The following is a 6,126-nucleotide window of genomic DNA, read 5'->3' on the forward strand; positions in this document are numbered from 1 at the left end:
ATTATTATTATTATTAGGGGGAAAACCCAGCCAATAACACTTAAATATAAATAATAAAAGAGCTACCACATATTTCGATCTAACAATAATCAATGGTATAAAAATATTGCTTGATCATTGGTTTACATTTAATTTTTATAATTTTGACTCAGTTATAATAATTTAATCCCTAAATTTTAACTCATTATAATTTAGTCCTTTAAGTTTTGACTTAGTTATAAATTAATTTTTAAATTTTAACTTTACAATTTAGTCCCTATAGTTTAACCACTTAAATATTGGTTCCTAGATTTTAAAAAATAAAATTATAAAATTAAAATTATTTTAATATTTACTACTAATATTTCAGATTACTACACCATTTTAATCTTTATAAATATTAAAATTTTAAAATATTTTTAATAATTTTAATTTTAATTTTAAAATATAGAGATTAATATTTAAAATTATATGGACTAAATTGTAAGAGAAAAAATTTAAAAACTGAGTTACAATCAAATTTAAACTGTAAGGACTAAGACATAACGAGTCAAAATTTAAGAATTAAATTACAACTGAGTTAAAAAAAAAGGGATCAATAATTAACTTTTCCTTAGTTTATTCTCCATTAAGAGACTGTATTAAATCAGGGTATATTTGGAACGTTAAGAATATATATATTTTTGGGTAAACATAAGGGGTTTGTTCTGCCAAAAATAGAGAATATCTCGCTAAAATATATTGGAGGGCAAATGATAGACGTAGGACCTCTTCTAACTAAATGTTAAAGTTAAAAATATTTGATGGACATTAACTAATTACATTATTTTGTATGAGTTTTTTTAATTTTTTTTTGGTAGCCATAAATATTTGAACGATAAAGTTTACGTTATTTCCTTAAACCAAAATAATTTGGTGGCAGAAATGGATAAGTTTGATTCATTGGCGAATAGATTCAATGAACTTTATAAGTTATTCAATCGAATATATATATATATATATATATATATGTATGTATGTATGTATGTAGAGTTAGACGAAATGAAATAAAGTATACCATTATGAAAAGTGCAACAACTGATGTGGCAGAACACAACCACAAAATCTAAAACCATCCTATTGAACCTCGTTTTTGTGTGGTTGAATAAATTATTCTGACCACCTCATATTTTATCTAAAATATAAAGGTCTCTTCTTCTTCTTGTTTTTTTAAGATTCTAAAATAAAAAACGTTTATTAGTTAATTTTATATAAATAGTGTCTTATTTATCAATGGCTAAATGAGCAAATTACATTTTAAATTTTATGTCTAATAGTATTATATATCCTGAACTCATTTATTTTATAAATTATTTTCTCAATTTTTAAAAACGGTGCAATTTAGCTTCTACTATTAACAAAAGTTAACTCTGGTAATTAATTAATTAAAAAATAACAGAAAATGATATAAAACATTACAGAAAAGGATAAAAAATTTCCCTTTTCTATAATTTTTTGGATCTTTTCCTGTATTTTTTAATCTTTATTATAATTTGTTGTCATTTTCTGGAATTTTTAATGTTATTTTCTGATTAACTAATTAATGATCAAAGTTAATTTTTGTTAACAATATAGGTCAAATTGCACCCTTTTTTAAAGTTGAGGGAATAATTTACACAAAAAATGAGTTTCATGTCTATAATACTATTGAATTTAAAGTTAGAGTGTAATTTATTCATTTACCCTTTATTAATCTATCCCTCGCTACTATAATCGATCCCTAATTCATGATGTAATCTGAATGGCTATACAAGTTTGTGTATGTATTTAAAATATAATAAAAGAGAAGTCTATGTAATTAATTAAGAATATAGAGAAGGTCGATATAATTTTTTATTCTTTAATTTCTATAAGTATATATGCCCACTATATTTTTCCACAGATCCTCTCTAATAATCTACCAGCTGCTGGAATAATAGTTGTACTTTAAACCCATTCTATGGATTGCTTTTAACATGGTTTTTCCCATTCCCTTTGATATACTATATATAGAGAGTGTGTGTGTGATCTTTTTAACCAAATCAGAAGAATTAAAAAATAGTTAAATTAGTTATTAGAAATAGATGTGCCAATAATTTGGACTCCCTCTCCCTCCTATCCAAAATATAGAACAATTTTAAATACTTCACAAAGATTAAAAAAAAAGTAGTTAAAAGTGATTTATACCATTAAAATGATAAAAAGTTGTCACTACTAAAAAAATTACCCTATGATATTAAAACTAACCTATCTTAATTACCCTTAACATTTATTTTTTATATAATCTCTCCCTACAATACAATTAATAAAGATATTTGTGAAAAAATTAATATTATTGACTTTTTATAAAGGTTCTTACATTTAATTTGGATTAACACACACTATATGATAGAAAATGTCTTCTATGTACATTTGGTTCAAAGAGAATGCTACTTTTTCATGAGAGAGAGAGAGAGAGAGAGAGAGAGAGAGAGAGAGCTATTTTTTCAGTTATCCCCTAAGATTTAATGATAGATTTTAACTAATGTCTTTTTAGCATATTTAAATTTGAGTATTAATTAAGTTTATTTTGGTGCAATAGATAAAATAAATTCTTTTTTTATAAAGGACCAAAGCAAATTATTGTAAAAATTTATGGCTGAGAACGGATGATTTATAGCTTGTTGAGCTTTCAAAAACAGTTTAAAGTACAACAAATGTTTAAGAAAACAATTGAAAGGCCTTGTTCATTGTGTAAAACAATTTTTTTACATTTTCCATTATGATTCCTTTTCTTTAATTTCTAGATGTCAAAGACACAAACACACACGCCTTGTCATCTCTATCTTTCTCACTATCAACTCAAAAGTGAAAGTTTCTTGTTACTATATCAATTGTCCCTGAAAGTTGCTCAGTACAATTGCTAATTTGCCAATGATGTGTCTTTCTAAATCTTAAATAAAAAAAAAATTAACGTTAGAATAATGCCACTTTGTCTTATACTGTAAATGACGTATCTCCTTTTTTGGGGCTTCTTTTTGTTTCGTTATGAAACAAAATAAACTTAGGGGGTTCTCCACTACACGCAAAAAATTAATAGATAAGGGTGAGAAATTCAAGATACTAAATTTAAAAAAAAAAAAAAAGAGGGATATAACGGTGAAGTGGAATTGAAGAACATTTATTTGATGTGAAAAACCAACCAAACAATCTGTGGGAATGTAATTTTCTGGAAAATATATATGTGCTTTTCAAGTCCATCTTGCTATGTTATTAATATATGGAAAATTTGTGGGAAATATCTACCATAGTGATAAGAACATTTATGATGGGGCCTTCTACAGAATATGTATAGAGCCAACAAAGAATTGTCTGATTGATCATTATAAAAAATTGACTCATAATTCTCGAAGATTATGGGTTCAAATATAACTGTTAATGTAAAAATATTGTTGATGAGCGATCAATAAATATTTCTCTAACAATTTTTTGAGCCCATAAATATATCATGATCTTTTCCTTTTTTGAATTGCTCACAAGTATTATCTTACTATTGGAGGAAACTTTATTCGAGACATAATCAGGTACTAAAAGTAGACACTTCTCTTAGCAAGGAATTTGAACCTTGGTTCACTGTGAGAGACTAGCCCTTTCTACTAGATCTAAATTACATTGACATTTCATGATCTTGATAAATCTAAAACACAACTCACCTAAACTTTTTATATTAAAAAAAGAAAAGAGTATTTATGGAATTCAAGGGTCTTCGATTATGAGCATATCCTCCCAACCCGTTTACTTTCTTTAATGAGAAAATATAAATCAATTTTTTATTGGATAGCACGTGAAAATTTTAATGTAGTTATATATATATATATATATATATATATCACTGAATGATTTTTAACATAAAATGTATTAAACATAACTAGCCTACTACGTACCTGTGAATAATATTACATGAGACTTTCAAAAAAAAATTTAAAAAAATTATATTCTCATTAAATCTACATGTAATATAAAAATCCAATAAAACATACTATTTATAAGTCATGCATGAGCAATATGACTCATTTTGTATACTTCATATAACACATGATGTAACATCATGAAATTTAATCTATGGATTAAGTAAATTAATCAAGGGGTAAATAAGTAGTTTTAAGCTTCGATTGATTTGAGGATGTTAGAGACAACTAATGAAACTATTGGGCTTTGTCTATAGCTCTTGGGTTGGGCCTAGACATATACTGGGTTGCCTGGGTTTAGCTATTGAACAGAAATGAGTTGACCATCTTTATCATGTGCCGTGGTGGATGGTTGAAATTTTGAATTAAATGAGCTTCAAGCACGCAAGAAAAAAAGAGGATTTTGGGGGAAAACGAAGGGCCCTGGCTTGCTTTACTAAGGCATAAGTTCTTAGAGTCTTGGGGAAGATTTGAAGCTCCTAGTCATTTTGGGTAAGTTCACTCTAACTTCCTTCTCCTCTCTACTCTAATTTTGAGCTAGGGCCTATAGAGGAGATGATGATTTTCAAATCTTAGGACTTTAAGTCTAAACTCATTGATCTAAATGGAATTAATTGGAGTTGGTTAAGCTTCCTATACCTAGATTTCAAGCTTCTATAAGGTTGAGATATTGGGTCTTGGGTTTGGACAAACCTTAGACACTTTAATGATAATTTTGAGTCTTTGGGCATTATCATTGATATTATTTAAGTTAATGGAGCTAATGGGAGATAATGTACCTATTAGTTGTAAGAAAACCTAAGGGTTTGGGATTTTGGAAAATGAAAGTGTGAAATTAGAGAATTTGAAGTAGGTTAAATGATAGTAATGTTGACAATTACATTATTAATTATAGATTAACTATGTTGCGTGCCATTTAAGCTCCATTCTGGCTCAGGAAACAAGTTTAGTTTAGGAGTAACCTTTGGTATCCTAAAAGTTTGAGATGACAGGAAGAATCTATGTCATGTTATTTGCTTGTTAGTTTAATTGTGGATGTTTGTGAATTTTGAAATTATATTTCCTATATATCTCAATGAATATATTGTTTGTGTTGAAAATATGCAAGCATGGCTTTGTACATTAATGAAATGATAAAACATTGAAATGGCAATTAGCCATTAAATGATGATTGAAAATTTTTGAAATTTAATTTGGAACATATTGATGAATGAGTATAATGACAATGAGACATGCTATATGTTGTTTAGCTTGTGATATATTAATATGATCATAATGATGGCGGGAGTTCACCTTAGTAGAGAATAATAATTTGAATCCATGTGGATTACATTAACACCATGAGGCCTTAATATTTGGCTCTTGACTTTTCCCTTAAACCCCACCTAACGAAGGTAGTAATAGGGCTTATCTTTAAATTCCAACTAGCAAAGTTGGTAACAAGGATTTGTGACGCCCCTATATTCGAGAAAGAGGAATACATCTTGGTCCATATATGTGTTAATGATTTGCACAATTTGATTAGGCCTAAATATTTGTGCAAATATAAATATGATTATTTTATTGCATATGAAAGCTTATTTTGGAATGTAGTATCAAAAACCTCCCCCTCTTTATTTTATGAATTTTAGATTGTGGATTGACAATGAGATTAACAAGGGTTTTGCTTGACATGGTGTATTGCACAAGTGGTTCTAAGTCCCTTGAGTTTGATCTAGTTGTGGTTGTAAACTTTTGGCACTTTACCTTTGAAGGTTAAAATGTAAAAAAGTGGTTAATGTAGTTATGTGTGTCCAATTTAGTAGTATGAATTAATTTGGAAATGAAATAAGTGTCATTAGTTAGTTTACTGAATAAGTGTTTTGTGGACACATATATCACCTCATTCGGACATTAGATAGTGGGATTTGGGGTAAGTAGGAAGTTTGGCCATGGATCAATCATGATAACAAGTTGCTGTCATGAGTTCTGTATAGTGCACCACAACGAATGTTGCCTTTACCATGATGCATGTTACAGAAGGTTCAAGCCATGGTGAATAAGTAGCTTGGCCATGGAAGATGACCTCTGTGTCATAAACAATGGCACAAGGATGGTTCGCTGTGGCAAATGACCTAATTTTTGAGAAGATGAATTTTATTTAATTTAAAATTATTTTTTTGACCACCATTGGTATCCCATA

This window comes from Prosopis cineraria, unplaced genomic scaffold, assembly GCF_029017545.1.
Source record: "Prosopis cineraria cultivar Desert tree isolate PC_DT_omini unplaced genomic scaffold, ASM2901754v1 PC10, whole genome shotgun sequence".
In the NCBI taxonomy this organism is placed as follows: Eukaryota; Viridiplantae; Streptophyta; class Magnoliopsida; order Fabales; family Fabaceae; genus Prosopis; species Prosopis cineraria.